Here is a 22,918-nt window from a genome sequence, read left to right on the forward strand (position 1 = left end):
AACCTGGAGCCTGCTTCAGATTCTGTGTCTCCCTTTCTCTTGTCCTTTCCCTGCTCGTGCTCTGTCTCTTTTTCTCTCTCAAAAAATAAATAAAAAATTTTAAAAATTTTAAAAAAGAAGACCAAAGCATAAGCAATATAACTGGATTATAATGTTTTATTTACAATAATTAGTAAACACAACAAATGGGAAGAATGATCTATAGTGGAAATTTGCCAGTGTTGAAAAGAAAAGCGTACTTTTTCTGTTCATCCCTTTTAAAGTTCTAGTGGTTAGTGACTAATAAGTGAACATGTATTAAGCATATTTGAATTGTTTAGGAGACTGCATTTGAGAAATAAGAATGAATAGGATAGAAACCATATGGGTAAATCTTCATGACTGTATTTGTCCAAGTGTTCTTTGACACCAAAAGGATAAGTAACCACAAAAACAACAAAATAATAGATAACTTGGACTTTGCCAAAGTTAAATACTGTTGTCCTTCAAAGGACATCACCAAGAAAATGAAAAGACAACCCACGGAATAAGAGAAAATAAGTTCAAATCATATATCTGATATACAGACCTGTATCTAGAATATATAAAGAACTCTCACAAATCAATGATAAGACGACAACCCAGTTTAAAAGTGGGCACAGGATCTGGATAGACTTTCTCAAAGGAAGATATAAAAATGTTGAATAACCACATGAATATATGCTCAACATCATTAGCCACCAGGGAAATGCATATCAAAACCACCAGATAACAGTTCACCTAAATTAGGATGGCTAGAACGAAAAAGACAGGTGACAAGTGTCAGCGTGTGGAGAAATGAAAACCCTCCTACACTGCTAGTAGGAAATGGCCATAGAAAATATTCTGGCAGTTCTTTATAAAGAGCTATCATGTGACCTAGCAATTCCACTCCTAGGTATATACAAAAGAGAAACAGGAACATGTCCTCTCCAAAATTTATACACCAATGTTTGTAGCAGTTCATATACTATTAATATACTATAATGTATATAAGTTAGAATCTACAATTTATATATTACAAGTTATTTATAGTAGCCAAAAGGATGGAAATGACCCCAATGCCCATCAACTTATGAATGGAAAAACAAAATGTATTATATTCATACAAAGGAATATTATTTGGCCTTAAAAAGTAATGACAAGCTGAGGCATGCTACAATATGGACCATGTTGAAAACATACTAAGTGAAAGAAGCCAGTGACAAAAGACCATGTATTAAATGATTATTCATATGAAAGTCCAGAAGAGCGAAATCTATAGAGACAGAAAACAGACTAGTCATTGCTTAGAATTGGCAGGACAGAGGTGAAGATGGGGGGGGGGGGGGCGGTGATAGCTAAAGAGTATGGGATTTCTTGGTGAGGTGATGGAAATATTCCAAAATGAGGGTGGCGATGCTTGTGCATGTCTGTGCCTATACCGTAAGCCATTTAATGGCACAACTTAATTGGGTGAATTACACGGTATGCAAATCATATCTCAGTAAAGCTGGTAAATGAAAACATTCTTCAGAAAGAAAAGCAAGTTTGGAAAACTTGGTCAGCCAGGGATCAAGACTTACAGAGAGCCATAGTAATAAAGACAGTGTGATAGGGTGCAAGGATAAGCACACAGATCAATGGAAAAGAGAAGAGAATATAAAGAGACACTTGTGAGTGCTCGATTTACAACAACCATAGTGCTGCCGAACAGTGGGAAAAGGATGGTCTTGTCAATACGTAGAAGTGAATTCATAGGAAAAAAAAGAAAGAAAATATGGCACAGACCCTGTTTTCAAGGATCCCGTGATCTTGTCCCATCACCAGACATCAAAAGGTAAACTCTGGTGTGTAAAGGGAAAATGAAGTCCTGACAACCTGATTTAAAATTCTCTCTGCCCTACGTCATGTAGATCTACTCAAACGTTCTGACAGTGGGGAGAGACACACAAAATGATTTTAACACAATGGAAAAGCTTACAGAGAATTCTGTTAATTATTTAAGGTAGTTTTTCCAGACGTTTGAGGAAGGAAATGGCTTTGAAGGAAGAAGCTCCTACGTGTTACATTTGGTTGATTGCTTTCATCACTCCCTCTCTGCCTCTCTTCTATGCTAAAGTGATCTTTGGCTTTTAATTTCACTTACTACCTGCCGTGTTTTACCATAAGCTCTCTGCTGCCTTCAAAGGCCCATCGTGTCAAACTTAAATGTGATAAGCAGCCTCACAAGCTCAGATGTTGCCTCAATTTCATGCAGTCATTTTTTATCATTTCCCCAAAATGCAGATTGAGCACTTTATTCAGTTGCAGGTGGTTCTGGAATGGGGTTTCCGGCAAATATGAACGGAAGTCAATAATATGTAATGAAGTGCTAACATGTTACTGCTTACGAGCTTCAAGGCCAGATTTCTGTCAAGATAGCCATACACTTACACCATATATCAGATTCGGATAGTTTTTCTTTATAGTGTAATGTGTGCATTTTGGGGAAGGGCTTTTTTATGCCTCTATAGAGCTTGAGGCAATAAACTTCTCTCTTTAAAGGGCCATATATATTACTTCTCGTTCCATCAATGAGTTGGAAGCCATCTTCTCTTTGCATGCCTTACTGAAAACAACTTTATAAATGTTGACTGTATTTAGAAAGTAATATGCTAATACCAATCAAGATATGCTAACATGTTTATAACATTTAGCACTGTAGTTTGTCTTTTGGGTATTTAGCTCAAAATAATCTAAAAGTAGGAAAGGAGCTATATATGTAAGTGTACCTAGTATATTATTACCCATGCCAACCAACAAAACGAAAATAATCTAAATAGACAATACATGAGCATGGGCTGCAGCAGCATGTCATTATGACTTATCTATGTGCTGAAATCATGGAACCATCAAAATAGTGATATGAGGACTATATAAAAACATGGGAGGGGCGCCTGGGTGGCTCTGTCGGTGAAGTCTCCAACTCTCGATTTCGGCTCAGGTCATGTTCTCACAGTTCGTGAGAGCGAGCCCCATATTGGGATCTGTGCTGACAGCATGGAGCCTGCTTGGGATTCTTTCTCTCTGTCTCTCCCTCTCTCTCTCTCTCTCTCTCTCTCTCTCTCGCTCTCTCAAAAATAAATAAATAAACTCTGAAAAACATGGGTAATGCTAAAGATTCATCCTAAGATCATTTTCTTGGTCTAACAATAGTCTTACAAACCTTAACTAGTTTTTATAGGAAAATGTAGGATAAGTTCTAGGATTCTAAAGACAAAATTTTGAATCAATATTTAAAAAAAATTATTGACAATGTTTTGATAGGTGTATGATAGTCTCCAGTGTAAAGTCCAGTTAAAATTGTGAGACCGGTAAACTTGCCTTGCTTGGTGAGCATTTGTCACTTTTGGCCACCCAATACCAAACTTCTTTTACATCACAACCTCAATCTTCCCTGTGGAGGAATTTCTTATATGCATAGACTTTGGAAGTAGTGGCCATTCTTGCCACACCCCGGTGCTATCAACTGGCAGACATGTGAATGAGGATCAGGAAATCTCAGGTGTTCTCTTTGGACTCTGAAGTCTTGAATAAGTTATATAACAATAAGGGGTTTGTTCAAGTTTGTCATAAAAACAGTGCCTGGTTATCCAGCCTTTTCCTTTAGCATAAACTTCCTTATGGGCCATGTATGGTTGCCCAACACAATGGAGCTCTTCATATTCTGCCTATTTCCCCCCAACCTTTCCCTTTTTATTGCAAGAATCTTGAATTGTTCCCATTACCCATAAGCAAGAATCCTTTCTGATCTGTGGGCATGCCTATGACTTCACATATTAAAGTTGTGCTCAATCATACATGTTAGAATAATACATAGCAATTAACGAAGAAATTTCAAACATGAGGAGAATGTTGAAGTAAGATAAGAGAAGCATATAAAGAATCAAAATCAAGGAAACCAGAGAGAGAGAGGACAAAGTTTACAAATTCAGTTTACAATCAGTGAGAGAAATGTGAGTTAGCATGAGCTATTTAGGTAGGCTTGATTTAGCCTAAGCAAAAGCCTGTTTGGTTTTGAGAGAATGAACACCATCTTCTGCCCTGAGGTTTCTCTAAGGTATAAAGAAAGAGCTCTATTTCATTTTTGTTTTGTTTTGGCTTGGTTTTCTTTAATTAAAGTATGTGTGGTGGCGGGGGTGGGGGGGATGTTTGTTGATGGTGACATCGTTCTTCTTGTTTGGAAAGCATATCTTTCTGCTCAGGCATCTGGAAAGTTGACTGGAAAGAAGAGCGTAACAATTTTCTGTTTTTGATATAATCCAAGAGTTTGGGTCTGATCTCTTATAGGAAAAAAAGATGTTGGATAAAACTGAAGCGTTTGTTTTGACAAAGGAAATCAAACACACAGACGTAAGACTGCTTATTTCTAGAGCCTATGTGAGACTATTGAAGACCCAGTTGAGCAGTGGGCCTTTTCTTCCATTCCACCATAATCTACCATTGAGCTTTGCCAGCCTAAATGTGCTAGGTAGTTAATTCTGGAGAAATGCTTTGCCCAGTGGAATCATTCCCAGAGGAACAACAGTTCGTTGAGTAAGGCAATCTCATGTTCACCTTTTGACCCCTACTTGGCCACTTAAGAATGGGCCTTGGGCCTAGAGCTCTTCCTTAGCAAGAGATAGAGTCCTCCCACCCTGTGCTTATCACCTTGTATGGGAATATCCTTTGTTTCCTGTTCAGTGAGTGCTCCTTTGTTCTGTATATGCATATGCCTCAATGGCCCTTGGGCATCTCCCCAGATTTAAATTTTTCAGACACTATAGGGAAGGGATTGGAGTCTTATTGTGGCACAAGAGGGATTTTCATAGGCCATTTGGCTACTGGAGAGACCTGCTGGCCATGAGGGACTGACATACACTATTGGATCCGATCTTGTCCTGTCTTCTGTGGGTGAAAATGTTGTTCTATCCAGTAGTTGACCATTTTATTTTTCCCTGACACCTCCCATATCAAGACTCAGTAACCAGAGGTGTTTGGCTTTCTGCTCCTGTTGGCTGCCATTGTGATATGATTCTTCTTATCCTCCATGTAGTTGGAGCCATTCCTTGGTAATGGTAAGTTGTCCACAGTGTTCAGCTTTACACATCCCATCTGGCTAAATTGTTAACTCATGGAGAAACAAGCATGGTGGCTGTAGTCAATTATTTCCTGGAAGTTTCTTGTTGGGCTTGTAAGAGATTTTCCCAAATGTAAAGGAGAGGAACTCTGAGAAACGAAACTAAGCCCTGAAACAGCTGAAAGATGAATTCTAAATGGGTGAAATTTAGATATAAATATTAATAGAACTCTTCTGTTTCCACAGAGCACAGTAGGGACATTTGGGGTTATATTTAAAGTAAGCTATATGATTATTTTTATTATGGTAGCTTATGTTTGCTAATCCCCACTACCTTGAAAATACAACAAAGACAAAAATCACAAAACCATTTCTCTCTCCCTCACCACACCCTTCTATCCTCTGCTACCCAGACTCATAGAAGCTCAGACTTGGCAAATACTGCCTATGTGTTGGCATTCTCAAAGAGCTCTTATGTGCTCCCAAATGTTGGCCTCCTGGCTGCCATGTTTTTCCCTCTAGATTGAATCCTATAACGGGATGGCAGTCTTTGCTACCACACAGCTTCATGTTTCATCTTTGACTCACTTGCTAACAGCAAGAACTGGTCTCTGGATGCTTTTTGTTTGTGGGCTGCCAGTTTCTAGGTTTTTGAATTGCTGTGAGCTAGTAGGACTATCTTCTCAGCAACCCCTCTGCCCTTTCCCCTCTCAGTAACCCAATGGGCTTCCATGGTCATCGCCTAAATCAGTAAACATATTGTTGGCCCCACCATCACTTGTTTACATTCTAGGACCTGTGTCCTCAATGTCTGAGAAAGGTTTTAGGGACACCTGGGTGGCTCAGTCAGTTACCGTCTGACTCTTGATTTCGGCTCAGGTCATGATCTCGTGGTTTGTGGGATTGAGTCCCACGTGGGGCTCTGTGTTTGTGGCATGGAGCCTGCTTGGGATTCTCTTTTTCCCTCTCTTCTTCCACTCCACTGATTGCATGCACGTTCTCTGTCTCTCTCAAAAATAAATAAGTAAATGTAAAAAAACTACTTTAAAAAAACAAAGATTTTAGCCATTAACACCATTAGAGTGTCCTCTTCAAGGCATCCAGGGAAGTTCCTGCCTGTGACTACATTTCTATGGGTCTATTTTTTTTTCAAAATTTTCTCTTGGATTTGTAAGGGGAACCAGAAGGTCGAAGCATTATGTGTAAAAGCATAGTCTTCCTTGGTCAGGGTTAGAAAATACTTTACGTCAAGATAACATTGTTCTTTTACTATAATGGGAGGCTTTAAAAGATAATGGTTCTAAAGTGTATCATAAGGAAAACTGATTCATTTCACAACCTATTTGATAATGAGCCTGAGATGGTTAATCAGGAGGTTAACCTGGGGTCTTCAGTGAAACTACAGTCCTTGTGGGTACTTCTCTCTGCGCCGTCCCAACCGAGACTTTACTCTTCTTCACTGCAGAGTGTACATCATGCTTTCCAATCAGTGCAAATAGGAGAGAAAAACAAGAGTGTGGGACACATAGCTGGACTCTCAGATTTGTTAAGACACAACTGGAGCTCTCCCAGGTGAACAATGAAAGCCAGGAAGCTATCATTTTGTCAAGGCTGTTGGAGAAAACAAACCTTAGCAATAGTAAAAGTCTTGGTGATAAAGGGAAGTGTGAAAAATGGCATAAATACAGCCTGAGAACACACGGCAAATATTATTTAGTGAGACCTGGTATGAAAAACTAACATCCCAGTATAGAGTAGCCTCGGGCAAGAGTAGGGTGGGACACTGAGAAAAGCATTTATGTGACCTGGAAAAAGGGAAATTGAGATGTAAGGTTTTCTAAAAATTTAAGAAAGAGAAGAAATGGCACTTTATATCTGCACCTCTCCTCTTATCCTTACTTCATATTCTTTATGTTTTTTGTGGTATAAAAATATATCTTTGCATATATTGTAAAAGAATAGAGTAACTGAAGATTTATCTCCTTAAGGCACCAGCCCCAAGGCCTAGAGAGAAACCTCACCTAAGAGACCTCAGAAACATAAAACGGGGCTATGAATGAATGGATATATGGTTTTTTTATTATTTCAGGAGGCGCCAGGAGAAAAAGAAAAATAAACAAAATAATTGGTCTTACTGCCTTCTTTTGTTATTTAGGCTTTTGATTGTACTCTTTCCATAAAATTAATCGTAGCTGTTAAAAGTGTGTGTGCGTGTGTGCGTGTGTGCATGTGTGCCTGTCTGTCTAATAGTTTCCTTCACTAGGGGAAAACTGGCTTTCCCCTCTTCCCACTTTCCACTCTTATGTTTTATTGGACTTGCACCATAAAGTAAAATTTACTGTCATCACCAGGCCTGGAACCCAAGGGAACAGTACAAACTTGATAGTTCCGACTTTAATGCAGACGAGGAAAGGGAGGTGTCTTGGGCAAATGTCTCAAACTCAGACCCTATAGGGACCAGGTAACTACACAAATAAAGCAATTGCTCAATCCATAGGACCCGGCTCCTTGTCAACTCTAGTGCATCATTGTAAGAGGCTCTGGATTTACTAGAAGACTCAGAAATTTGGATTTTTATTTAATTTCTTTTTATTGTGAAATATTGGCTTCTTTAAAAGAAATGGTGTCAGCCAAATAACATATTGAAAATACAAATTCCAGGGCCAAGAGTTTTGATGTCTCCCTTGTCTGAGTCAAGAACTACTTTCCAATGGAAAATAATTTGGAAAGAGAGGTGTTGAAGATTAGCAGCCTTGAAATAAAGGACATTCTGGTAAGAAAAGCTTCCCCTGGAGAACAAGGGAAGCTAGATCTAACACTAGTATGTAGATCTTCAGGAGGAGGATATTAGAGGAATCCTTGTCCTTAAAAACAACTTAGCTTTCCTTTCCTTTTTATAATTAACTCCGTAGTTAATTAGTAGGGAAATAAAGAAACATATATGCACAACCTGGTGCAAAGACAAAGCATTACTCTAGCCCACCTCCTACTGGCTTCTTTTGAGGCCACACATCATTCTAAGGAGCAAGGTTCGAATAAATTGAAATAACCAATGAGCAGCGGTAAGCAGTGTCCCAGAGATGGAGAAAGAACTACTCAAGCTGACAGGTACAGCTGAGCGAGGACAATTCAATAGGTTCAGTGAAAACAAATATTGTTCTTAACCCACATGAGATGCTGACTTTAAAGGGGGCAGATGAACAGACATCCAGACTGAATATGTAATTCCTGCAGAATATAGTTTCTGGATTCAAAACAGGGCTTGTGATCAAGCACCCAAAGAGCCCTTTCAAAAACTGGTATGGATATAGATATATAGATGATAGATGGATGATAGATAGGTAGATAGATGGATGGACAGACAGACAGGCATTGCCACATAGACATAGACACAGGCAGAACATGACCTGGTCACTCTCAGCATCCATTATGCCCAAGAGAAGACAAATTATTCTCCTTTTAGAGAATATTGTGTTATATTCTGTACTATGTGCCTCACATTACCCTTCCGTAAGGTATCTGAATGAAACTGGAAGCCATCATTCTCCAAGGATATGAATATATATAAATTAAAATTTGTGTATGTGTATGTGTGTGCAATCTATCACACAATGGGAAGGTAACATGGAAGTACCTAAGCTTGGGGGTAGCTTCTGATAAGAGTGGGAATTTCTGACTTACAGATATTTCCCAGAGCTTAGTCTGGGGTATAAACTCCAGCAAACATTTGTTGATTTGATTTATGCTGTCCCTGGGACTGCTGACTCTAACAAGATGAGTCATTTTTTCAAGACCTACTACGCAACAAGGTGACTTATAAACGTTTTCCGTACTTAGTAAAACCACTACTAAAAACTTAGGGAAAACTGTTTTAAGAAAAATGTTAATTCATTATAGTTTTCAAATAAAATATAAAATTGTTTTATTTGGTTTTGATTAACAAAGGCATACATGATCATTATAGCCATTTGCAAAATATGGAAGAGGTTTAAAAAACGTTTAACAGCAGGGGTGCCTGGATAACTCAGTCAGTTAAGGGTCCAACACTTGATTTCGGCTCAAGTCATGATCTCACGGTTTGTGAGATCGAGCCCCTTGTTGCTCTACGCTCAAGGAGCCTGCTTGGAATTCTCTCTCCCCTGCTCTCTCTCTTCCCCTTCCCCTTCACACTCTCTGTCTCAAAAATAAACATTAAAAAATATATTTAAATAATAAGAATAACAACAACAATCCCACCCACTGAGTGATAATCTCATTCAATTGTCGAAGTTTCAATTTTTTTTCATGTTTGAACAATCATTTCTAAAAATATGCAATAAATACATTTATCTAAAATTTTTCCATGTTAGGGCACATTGCAGGATAAATCTATAAATAAGAACTTATAAGAATATGCATACTTAAATCTTTTGATGCATTTTGCTAAATTGCTCTCTGAAAGTTTGTACCCATTTTACTCCTACCAACATTATAAAAAGAGCTCACTAATTCAAGATTTTTAATTTCAAATTTTAGCAGACCTAATGTCAACATAATACGATACAGGTCATTTGATAAAGTCATTTGAAAGGCAGAAGTAAATGGGGTGCCTGGGTGGCTCAGTCAGTTACGCATCTGACTTTGGCTCAGGTCATGATCTCACAGCCTGTGAGTTTGAGCCCCGCGTCAGGCTCTGTGCTGACAGCTCAGAGCCTGGAGCCTGCTTTGGATTCTGTGTCTGCCCCTCCCTTGCTCATGTTCTGTCTCTCTCTGTCTCAAAAATAAATAAAAACATTAAAATTTTTTTAAATAAAAAACGAAAAGCAGAAATAATTAGTGTAATTTTTCAAGTGAAATGTTTTCGTTGGTTAAGTTTACTTATGCCATCTTGCAAGATTTTATTTTGATGACACATGGATAAGAACAGATATATTTCAAAGAATCAAAATACGTAGCACTGACTTCAGGTTTCCTTGTGTGATTTACATAGAACATTTTTAGGTTAAAGTCAAGTCCAGAATTTCGAAGGTAATGAACTTACATGAGCTGACAAGAGTTCAAGAAAATCCAAATGAATACTTGTTTGCAAAACCATAGGCACATTACTCTTACCAAACTTCCCCTGCCCACCTGAGACTCACTCACTGACAAAAGATGTCAGCGCTCTCTGATTTAATCAGTGGCAAAGAAAATTATTATTGTTATGCCAGACACTTGATGAAGATTTTTAAAAAGCCCCATTTGCTTTCACTTGAATTGAAAACTAGCCTTCAACACTGATTAGTTTATTTTAAATCGTGCACTCTCATTAAGTCCAAAGAAAGTGGGAGCTCTCAATTCTTTGCCGTATTAAAGTACACATTAAAGTACACATTAGTCAGAGGACAGAACGTTCCAGGGTGACTTTTTTCTCTTCAATATGATACACCAGCTCAAAAACTAAGGTTAGAATTTAACTGCAAAATAGCAAGAATCAGATTTTTGTATCAAAACCCGTCTCTGGTACACAATCTGTGCTCGCCTCAATTCTTTTCCATGAGACAAGTACTTATGATGTGCTTACTCCATGTCGAGTTAATCCTTAAGTTTTGGGATTGCAAGAATTCCTACAAGCCCCCTGCCCTAGAGTTCCCCACTGTTTAATGAGAGAGCCCGCCCTTAGATACCAGCTGGCAAAACCATGTAATGATGGACCACGCTCACTTAGTGGCATGACGCATAGGCACCCAGAGGAGGAGCTTAGTCTGAGAGCCTGAAGCGTGCTTCTTAAAATATATGGCACTTTTGCGGTGACTTGAAGGACCTCATGTCAGTAGCCTGAACATGGGTAGAGAAAGAAAAATAGAAAGGTACATATGACCAGGTCTCAAGTCAGAATGCAGTCCTGGGAACTGAATGGTTTCCAGTCCCAGCCTTCCAGGAGCAAGACTGCTAGGCTAGGCGGGCTATAGGACAAAAAGGCAATGACTTCTCGCCTTGACTTGATGATGAATCCTAGACTATTGATGTATTGACTGGTTTTTGTTGTTGTTGTTGTTGTTGTTCCTATTTCACATCTCTCTCTCTCTCTCTCTTTTATTTTATTGAAGAATAATTGACAAATTTGTATACATTTAGTGTGTGCAACATGATAATGTGATATATGTATACACTGTGGAACAATCACCACGATCGAGTTCATGAACACATCATCATCCCATAGAGTTAACGCTCTTTCTTTTCATTATTTTGTGAGAGCACTTAGCCTTAGAACAACTCTCAGCAAGTTTCAAGTACATGATGCCATATTAGTAACTATAGTCCTTAAGGTATACATTAGATCCTGAGAACTTACTTATCTTATAACTGGAAGTTTGTACCCTTTAATCTAAATCTCATTTTCCCCACTCATCAGACCCTGGCAGTCACCTTTATACTCTGGTCCTATGAAATCAGTTTTTATTTTATTTTTTTAAATTTCATTATGTAAATGATACCATACAGTACTTGTCTTTTCTGTCTGGCTTATTTCATTTAGCATAATATCCTCTAGGTTCTTCCATGTTTTTGCAAATAGCAGGATTCTTTATTGTGGCTGTAATGTTCCATTGTATATTGGTACCACATTATCTTTGTCCATAAATCAATTGATGGGCATTTAGGTTGTTTCTATGTCTTAGCTATTGTGAATAATGTTGCAAGGAACATGGGAGTACAGATATCTCTTCAAGTTACTTATTTTATTTCTTTTGGATATATATACTCAGAAGTAGGTTGCTAGATCATATGGTAACTCTATTTCTAATTTTTGAGAAACATCCATACTATTTTCTATGATGGCCACACCAATTAACATTCTCACCAACAAGGCATGAGGGTACTCTTTCCTCACATCCTGGCCAACAGTTAGTATCTCTTATCTTTTTTGTAAAGGTGATCTCTCATTGTGGTTTTGATTTGCATTTCCTTCATAATTAGCTATGTTGAGGACCTTTCCATGTACCTACTGGCCAGTTGTATGTCTTCTTTGGAAAATTGTCTATTCAAATATTTCACCTATTTTTAAATTTTATCATTATTTCTTTGCTATTGAGTTATATGCATTTTTAATATATTTTGGATATTAATTTTTATCAGATGTGTGGTTTGCAAATATTTTCTCCCATTCCATAGGTTGACTTTTCATTTTATTAATTGCTTCCTTTGTTGTGCAGAAGGTTTTTAGTTTGATGTAGTCCCATTTGTTTATTTTTGCATTTGTTGCCTGTGCTTTTGATGTCGTATCAAAAATAACTCCTTGTCAAGACCAATGTCAAGGAGCTGGTTCTCTATCATTTCTTTAAGCAAATTTATGGTTTCAGGTCTCACAGCTATACCTTTAATCCATTTCAAGTTAATTTTTGTGAGTAGTGTAAGATCAGGGTCCAGTGTCATTCTTTTGCATATGTATGTCTGGGTTGTCCAGTACTGTTGTTTGATGAGTCTCTTCTTTCCCTATCGGGTGTTGATTGTGTTTAAGGTTACTTTCAGAATGTGTTCTACAGACAAGAAGAAGAAAGTATCTGAATTTGGAGATTAAATGGGGTCAGCTATGGGGAAAGGAGAACTATTTACAAATAGTTGCAAAGTCTGATAACTTTCGTGAACATAAGATTCACCTGAGATTTCTTTTTAATGGAGCAACTAAGACCCAGATATTATATTTCAGTACGTTCTGAGTAGGGCTCATGAATCCGGCCTCTAACAAATCATCAGAGAGTGATTTTGCTGTCGATACTACTTGACAGAAGAGTCAGAATCTCACAGACTTTGAATCCCAGAGAGAATAAGGACAGAAAGATTTAGAAACAGAAAAATTTCCTCCAGAATCTCAAACGTCCACATGTCAGTAGTTCAAAAATTCCCATCGTCTGCCCTCTGCACCTAGAAATGATGGTCATCGATTTCAAACAAGATGGCTTATTAATGTTCAGATAAGGAAGCTAAAGTCGTCAATTCATATCATACATCTTTTTATTTCAATACTTACATCTAACCGTCTGTTTGAATAAATGGCTACTTATTTGATCATGAACATTAGTAAATCAAAATATATTAGCATTTCCCAGGAATATTTACATTTCAGGCTCGACTCACTGTCTTTGTATTCAAACATCACTAATAAATGTATTCAAACATAAAATCTTATACCTTAAAACACATGCCTACAGCACTAAAGCAGACCCACTGTATAATAGCCCATGTTTGTGCAGGTAAATTAAATAATATATGATCATAAAAGGGGTCTGGGGAAAGATACCAGCAGCGGCCTGCCCCCAAATAGGTAAGATGGTTCCGCAGAGAATTATTGAAATGAATGAATCAGGAAAAATCAAAGACAGTAAAATCCAGAAGTGGCATTTATGACTCAGGATTAATGAAGAGCTATTGTGCTCAGATTGGAAATGTCAATGCATACGTCTTATTTTCTGGCACAGACGGAAATTTTTAGTAATGCCGTCACCGCCTACTGCAAATGCCACGACTGCAAAGCTCCTGCGGGAACCAGAGCAGGCTTTGCACAAAATCGACCGCGGAGAGAGGGAGGTCACTGAGATCAGAGAGCTGTTATGAAAAACAAACTGCACAAAATAGAAGAAAAGGAAACTTTCCAGTCGGTTAAAAAATAAGGTATACAAGGTGAAAATTCTGGCTAATTTATTTCCCCCGATTTTTATCAGATAGCAGGCAACTCGTCCCAATTTTCTTGCTCCTCAGGCCCCTTCTCCATGGTTTCGACTCCCTCGAGGTCAATCATATGCGTTGGCACGTGGTCCCAATGAAACGGCTGTGGGAGTCCTGGAGAAGAATGTGCCCTTCACAATGTAAGTTATTTCTCTTAGCGGGATTCACCCTAAGTGCAGCCATTGGATGTGTAGCTCAAGGCATTCACTAGCCTGTTAGCACAGAAAAGTTATATAGCATAGTAATAAAAAAGCCTGCAGAACTGAGAGGAATCACGAGCGGAGTGGTGGGTATTAGCTCTCCCACACTGTGTATATACTCTGGGCGGGTCTCTAAATGTCGAGGCCTTGCCTGGACAAAAACAAGCCATTGCTTCTGAGGACAGCTTCCCCCTTGTACCCCTGTATGGCCATGGAATGTGCATGTGGCCTGAGCATAGATGGTCTCTCATTAGACCCTGGGTATAGAGAGGAGTGCCACGCAAATTGGAAATAGTTTGATCAAGTTTATCTCTACAAGAGGCAGGGCTCTCCTGAGATCTCTAAGGAGGTCTCTAATACTCTGGTTCTTGGTCAGTTTCTAAGCCTTTTCTGTAGACCCAGCTTCCCCTTCAGAGAACTGAGGGTAGCTAAAATCAAGATTGACTTTTAGTAACATAGCATATGGACAAGAGAGCCATTCACATTTCACCTGTAATTTAAATAGAAGGTATTGAGACAAAAAGACATAAAAGTAGTTAAAACAAAACAAAACAAAACAAAACCCAAAACAGAGATAAGTCGAGACGCTCCGTGTGGCTATAGAGAAAATTGAAGCAGTGGGAAGGAATATTTAAAATATATTAAATCGATAGTTGAACCAAAAAGAAACAAAAACAATTCACTACTGCTAGAAAGGGATATGCTTTAACATTGAGAAGCAAGAATGAAAATGAAGGTTGAAATATATAAAACGAGAGTAGAAAAAAGAGATGAGCCTGAAGAGGACATTCCATTAACTGTGGGAGAAGATATAAAAGTAGATTTAAGCCCTTGAACTTAAGGGAAGCCATCTGAAATACTGTTCCCAAAGGAAACTGGTGTAAAGGTTAGGGTAATTTTCTCATTGTGGCCTGCCTCAGACCAGCAGATGACAGAACAGAAGAGTGGAAAACAGAGGGAAGTTTTGCATCTGAATTAACTGATACACCATGCAAAGCTCTTTGAATGTATATACGTTCTAATGCTAATGTATGCCCCTGCTTGTGCCTTAATGACAACTATATTTTTATACCAAGTTTAAGTAAATACATCCTGGCCAACAAGGTATTTCCCTAATAAGAAGAAAAATTCCTGATTGGCAGATAAAAGACAGACCCTAAAGTCCTTCTACCTCTTGCCTTTTGCTTTCTCTTCTATCTTAGAATCTCACATGCTTTCCTGCAGAGAAAAGAGAAACCTTCAGGGCCAAGAAGGTTCAAGGGCAGTCATCACTGTCTTACAATTAAGTATGCTGCCTTGCTGGTCCATGGGCCCAAAGGGAAAGATGTTTCATTTTAACAGGATAGCATGTCAGGGAGAGAAGAAGAAGGCCCTTTCCAGCATGCCAAAGAGAAATGTCTTTTCCTTAAAGTTTTCTTTCAGTAGTTAAGCTGTAACTATTCTTTCATGCTTAAGTACAGGACATCTCCTGCCTTAAGTACTAGATGCTGAACACCAAGAAATTTATCAGTTCAGTTTAGCTCAAACACATTCAATATGCAACTTATTATGTTCCGGATACTCCACTGGGCTCATGGGGCACAACAACGATGCAGAAGACGTTAATCTCTGCCAGGGAGCACTTTAAAAGGCAGTAGGAGAGATAAACTGTGCACGTGGGTAATTATCCATCGGAAGGTTCTATGATCACCACTATAAATGCAACCACCCTGTGGAAGTTTGCCATGATTGTGTTTGTGTTATTGAGAGAAACTGCTAAGTTTGTTGGGAAACAGAAGTACTTACGATAGGTTGACAAGTTGCAGGATTTGGTTTCCTTTTGACAGTATAAGAACCGGGGAAACCAACATGCAGTAACACACAAGCACTCACACACACACATGCACACACACACGCACACACTAGGACAGAGATTAGAAAATCAGAGTTGAGAGAAGTCTCAGGAAACAGTGAAACGAAATCTCCATCCTCGGTTTAGCCACAGCCTATCCTGATAAATAGGTTAGGTAGCAAGTCAAATAAAAGTCAAAATAAAAGGCTGGGATTTTTAAAAGTATAATAAGAGGAAAATAAATTAAATACATCGACCACAAGTCCTCAGCTAAGACATCATGAAAAAGTTTAAGAGCTGAAGAGTCTTCAGTAGAATGATAAGCTTGCCAGTGGCAATACTCAAAGTGCATAAGTTAAGATTTCTTCTGCCCTGAACATGGGGAAACGCCCCCTTACTGAGTTCAATATCTCTGTCTTCCTTATTTCAAAGTAACTATGTGAATGAGAATCTTTTGTTCCTATCTTTTGGTTCTTTAGATATGTTAATATTATTGAATAGATTTAATATGCCAATAAATATTTTAACTTTTGTACATTTTTGGTGTGAAAAGAACTAGTAGTTAGTCACTGATTTAAGCCATTGAGTTAAAACAGTAGCATGTATGAATATATATTTACTGTAATAATTTCATTTTTTTTTAACTTTTTTAACGTTTTATTTATTTTTGAGACAGGGAGAGACAGAGCATGAATGGGGGAGGGTCAGAGAGAGGGAGACACAGAACCTGAAACAGGTTCCAGGCTCTGAGTTGTCAGCACAGAGCCCGACGCGGGGCTCGAACTCACGGACTGCGAGATCATGACCTGAGCCAAAGTTGGCCGCTTAACCGACTGAGCCACCCAGGCGCCCCAATTTCATTTTATTTTTAATCCCCAATCTGGAAAGAGGCATTCATTCTTCCATCCTTTAGTATCTGGTCAGATCTTTTTTTTTCCTTCTTTTCTTTTTTTTTTTTTTTTTTCATATGGGTGTGGTGATCGGAGCTCCTTTTAAACCATATAAATCATATTAATAAACCATAAACCATATTATTCACATGTCACCTATAATTTCCAGTATTGGCTCCATTAAAGTGAATCAAGAACCTGAAATACATCTAATTATCTATCTATCTATCTATCTATCTATCAATCATCTATCTCTTAAATGCATTTACATTTAAAAAATAAGTTTATTTTGAGAGAGAGAGAGAATGTTTACAATGCTTAATTAGTATATATGATAAAAAAAAGTTGGAGAAAAAAGTAACTACTGGTGACCAATAGCTAAGGGTAAAAACTGCTATAGCACAGTGCACTTTGCCAGCTAATCAGATCGTTCACTGAGACGCTAAGGCTTGCTTTATTATAATATTATAAAAACATTCATTATCTGGACTTGTAATCAATTGTTTAGGTGATATTTCACAGTCAATCAAATTCCCCTAATGTGCACTGTGTTTATGGGTTTATATTCAGAGGAAGATTATATTCTGCTATTTCTAAGTTCGCCAAATACACAAATTCCATGAAAGTAGAGAGATAGGAGAGCTTTTGCTGATTCCAGGACAACCATAAACTCTGCAAAGCGTAGGAGGCATTGGCACTTGGCACTAAGTGGTAGGTAAGATTTCGATGTAGAAGCGGAGATAATTGTGAAAGACAAAGGAGAAGGACATGAACATTAGGAGGGTTGCCAGATGACGTACAGCATGCTCAGTTGCGATCATATTTCAGACAGACAACACATAAGATATCTTGGGATAAATATATTCCATATGTTGTGTGAGACACACTTACACTCACGACAAACCATTTGTTGTTCATATGAAATTCAAAGGTAACTGGGTCTCCCGCATTTTTGTTTGTTATGTCTGCCAATCCTATTTGTGAGGCATGTAATTAAATCTGACGTCCAGGTTCACTGTGAGATAAGTCTGAATCCATACATGAAAGGCTTGGAAATCATGGCAAAGATTTTAGAGGCAACTGAAAGGATGTCACCAATCATATTTGCAGTGGAAGCAAGCGTGTAAGAAGGCAGTGGTGCACTGGAAGAGAGAGCTCTTAGTTCAGCTCCCATAAGTGTTGGTTTGGATGTTAGTGAATTGCACGTGCAAATTTACACCTCGTATCCCTTATTTGTCAGGTGGGAAGCACGTGGATACTGTCTACAACTTCAGCGGGCATATGTGGCATCAATCAGCCCTTAAAGATCAATGACAAGTATATGAATATAGAGTGGATTTTACCCTTCACCCCATAGTTACCGATTACCCAATTTATAGATTAAATGCACTCCTCATTTGTTTCCTTTCCTTTCCTTTTTCAGGAACTTCACAAATTATTATCATCTTCCCTGATGAGCAGGTAGGAAGAGAAAAGGCAGTAGAGATCAAATCATTCCATTTTGATAAAGTTATTAATGTTTCATGCCGGGCACTGTGTTAGACTGAGGAAATACAGTGGCACATGAGATCATTTCTATATTGAAGGATCTCATCCCCTGATACGCAGACCTATAATTATTTCTTGCAAATTCTAGTCAAAACATTTTATGATAAAGACAGTTAAACTTGTGTATAAAATAAAGTTCAGGGCCTTTCTTAGAAGTTTTAAGTATTCCCGATGTATTTCCATGCTAATAAAACAAAGAATTGGTCTTTTTTTACTCTCAGTCAACCAACAAGTGTTGTGCAACATATTATAAACAATTTTTGAAAAGCAATAGAAAACATGGTCTTAAGCGTATGATAGAGTCTGACAAGAAGGTGATTTGAGTGATCGGGTTTATTCTGGAAGAATTCAAGAAGGAGGTTGGTTCTAAAAGGTAGACACCATGTAAGTAGTAAGAGGAAATGAGGAGAAAAGGTGTTACAGAAGGAGGGATATATATGCAATTAAGGAGGATATACGCTGTAGCAGTTGGAGGGGAAGTTTTCTGGCCTGGCAAGTATATAGCACTCCCATGCAGTGAATAATAAAGCAGATTAAAAAGGGCATAATCTGGAAAAACATGAAAGCAGGCAGATAAGTTTAATGTTGAGAGAATTGGAAGTAATGAGACAGGTGTTTTGTTTTGCGTTGTTTTAAGAAATCTCTATTAGTTACATATTACAGATTACTCCAAGCCCAGCAGTTTAAAACAGTATATATTTGTTATCACAGAGTTTCTGCGGGTGAGGAATCTGAGAGTGACTTAGCTGGATGGTTCTAGATCAGGAACTTTCAGGTTGCAGCCAAGCCATCAGCTGGGTTGCACTCTCAGATCAAAGCCTGACTGGAATTAAAGGATTTGTTTCCAGGTTCACTCCTGTGGTGGTCGGGAGGGCTCAGTAACTTGAAACATGGACTTCTCTATGAGCTGCCGGAGTGTCTTCACCGCATGGTAGCTGGTCTCCCCCAGAGGAGGTTGAGGGAGAGAGGAGAGACAGAGGCAGAAAGTGAGACAGCTACCAAGAGATAACACCCAAGAGGAAAGCAATAATCTTGTAAAGTCTAATCTGACAGGTGAAATACCATCATTTCTGCTATGTACTACTGATCACACAGAACAAACCCAAGTCAGTGTAAGAAAAAACTACACGTGCTTGTGACTCCCGGAAGAAGGGGATCATTGGAAGCCATCTTGAGGCCTGTGTACCACAGAATGTTATCATGAGAACAATATCTTCCATAAACTTTGTTTCTTTGTTTCAGTTTTTAATTATTTATGTGAGCATGCAGGATAGATTTGGAATGGCTAGTGCAGAATTTGGAAGACAAGATAGGAACCTGTTGTAAAAATAAGAACCTATAAACAGAGATTAAAGAGCAGCTCCAAGATTGGGTCCATTGATTACAGTCTATTATAGGAATCAGGGAATCCTATTTTGAAGTTCAACCTCATGAATTCTGGAAAGACAGCACACATATTTTCTTTTTGTCTTGTACCTCATCAGGACCATGAATGGTATCCCTACACTTAGGCTAAATTAACAGACGGTCTTCCTGATTTTTGCCTATACAGTAAAACCTTGGTTTACAAGCGTAATTTGCTCCAGAGACATGCTTGTAATCCAAAGCACTTGTATGTCAAAGTGAATTTCCCCATAAGAAATAATGGAAACTCGGATGATTCATTCCACAACCCAAAAAGTTCACATAAAAGTGATTACAATACTATAAGATAATGCAAAATAATAAAGAAAACACAAAATATGAAGAAAAACAAACAAATTAGCCTACAGTTCCCTTTCCAAGCCTTTGTGGCTGGTGTGAGGGAGACAAGAGAGAGGAGGGTAATTGTGTGGGACGACTTTCACTATTACTAACGGATGTTGGCTACAGTACAGCATTAATAAACTCTTGTCATATACTATATTTCAATGCAACTGGCAAAAAGGGAGCAGAGGCAAGGGTCTCTATCTGCAGGCAGCCTGACCTAGAATGAAGCAAAGCATTCCTAGGTTTACTCTTGTCTGGAAAAGCAAAAGACTGTCCATAGGTGCTTTGAAGTGACAAAAAACACACTAGTGCCAGTTGTGGGCACCTTCCAACGTTCTGAAAAAAATCACTGATTTCTGCCAAAGACCACAGCCTGAGACTGAGCATCTGATCATGGGAGACAATCACCCACAATCCCGCAGAGAGAGAGAGAAAGAGAGAACCATTGGCTAAGTTGTGGTCATGTGATGTTCAGCATCAGGTACTCCTCTTATTCCAAGACATCGCTCTTTTATCCAGTTAAAATTTATTGGAAATGTCTGTTCGTCTTGTGAAACACTCACAAAACCAGTCATTTGCAATCCAAAGTTTTACTCTATTTTTCCACAGGTTTGTGTCTCAGTTATTCTCACAGTGACTAAAACTTTGTCTTGGGCTCCTGGAGCAGTCTTGGAAATTCTGCTTTGCCTTTTATTTACTTTCTTGAGCCCGGGAACATTTTGGATACTCCTCAGAGCTTTGAAAGCAACTGGTTTTTCTCCCCAGAGGACATTCGAACAGCTCACAACAGCTGGTAAAATAGCTCAATTCTTTTTTTCAGAAGATGAAACCAAAGATGAAAGACGGTGATTTTTCCAACCACTGTCTCAGCGAGGACTCCCCCACCACCCAAAAGATCAAAGATATGAAAAACAGAAAGTTTTTCAGCACAACGATGACTTCTCAATAGAGAATGAAAAGAAAAAGGTGAGGTGGTGGAGACACATCCACAGTGGGATAAATTGAGTCTTCAGAAAAAAAAAAGAACTATCTAGAAATTCATTAAAACTTAATAAAATGTAAAAGAATGGATGGCCCCAAGAGTTACTGGTTTAACCTTAAAAGTTTCCTTGGGTGTGATGGATATTGTTTAAAAATAGAAGTCCTGATGTTTCCAGTGATCTTTGATGAACAAAGCTGAGCTAAATTAATTACTTGAGCAGATTTCCAAACTAGAGTATGATTATGGAGTTAAGCAGCCATTAGCAGTGGAAATTTAATTTATGTGTCAATTTGTTACACAACTACAGATTAGTTTAGGTGCAATCGTAGCGATATTTTTGTCTCTCTGGTGTATTGGGAGCTATATTCACAAGATCTACTTTCATGAATAAAACATCACTGAATTTATTCCAATGTCAGTTGGGGTAACTAACGCAAACATTGCCTCTGGGACAAAAGGAGGCATTAGAATGAAGACACCCTCACCTTGGGCCATGACATCACACAGCCACAGGGCCTGGAAAATAAAAGCTCTTCAATATGGTCATTTTTCAGACACCACACTAGCTGCTTATAAGCCTAGAAACAGGGATTGGTTCACCAGTACACTCTTTATGTTTCTACAGATCATCTTTAATACGTACAACTAATAGTCTCACACACACACACACACACACACACACACACACACACACACTTCTTTTCAAACAGAGCATTAGAAAAGATAGGATAGTCACCAGAACTAGAAACTTAGAGTTCAGAATATGAGTCAATGAAATAATAACAAAACAAACTCAGAATATAAGTATTACAAAAGTTGGGAAAGATTGGTTTCATTTATTTGTATTTGAAATGACAGTGGGTGAATTTTTTTCCCAAAAGTCTTTCCTTCTTCCATTGATTCATTCACAAATAGCTAGGAAGTACAAGGTCAGTTTTCAGGCATACTAAATTGGGTCTTTGCCTTCTTATGGGCCCACAGCCTAACACAGTAGTTCCTAACCCTGTGTGCAGGTCAACATCCTCTGAGGACATTAAGAGTACAAGATTATGTATACTAAGCCCCACATGCGAAGATTCAGGTTTAAGAGGTTTGGGTTGTTCATTCTGCAGTTTTGTTTGATGTAATGAAAATTTATCTTCTAGTGTATCAAACAGCTTGTTTTTATACACTGAACTACATTCCATTAAATCTTCCCAGAAGACTTACATGACCAATTAGTCAAAATTTAGGGAATTAATGAATTAATTCCCCTAACATCTAAACATTTATTACAAACTCATTTAATTAAAATTTCCTTGGATATCTATGATGGGATGAATCGTGCCCCCCAAATATGTAATAATCCTAAACCCAGTTACCCCCAATTACCTTTGAAAATCAGGCCATGGCAAATGCAATCAAGTTAAGACAAGATTATCCTGGATGAGGGTGGGCTGTGATCCAATGGCTGGTGTCTTTATAAGGAGAGGGACGTGTGGAGACACAGAAGCATGTAGGAGGAAGATGGTCACAGGAAGGCAGCTGCAGAAATGGAAGGGATACAGCCATAAGCCAAGGAATGCCAAGCATTACAGCAATCACCAGGAGCCAGAAGAAGCATTTTTTTTAATTTTTTAAAATATTTATTCATTTTTGAGAGACAGAGAGAGGGAGAGTGTGAGTAGGGGAAGGGCAGAGAGAGAGGGAGACACAGAATCTGAAGCAGGCTCCAGGCTCCGAGCTGTCAGCACAGAGCCCGATGCAGGGCTTGAACTCATGGACCGTGAGATCATGACCTGAGCTGAAGTCGGACGCTCAACCGACTGAGCCACCCAGGCGCCCCCAGAGGAAGCATTTTTCTGTCCAAGAGACAGAACACTGCCAGCTGTCACCTTCATTTCAGACTTGTAACCTCCAGAACTGTAAGAGAATAAATTTCTTTTGTTTTAAGCCACC

This window comes from Panthera pardus, unplaced genomic scaffold (assembly GCF_024362965.1).
Source record: "Panthera pardus isolate Hobbes unplaced genomic scaffold, ASM2436296v1 HiC_scaffold_16, whole genome shotgun sequence".
NCBI classification, from domain to species: Eukaryota; Metazoa; Chordata; class Mammalia; order Carnivora; family Felidae; genus Panthera; species Panthera pardus.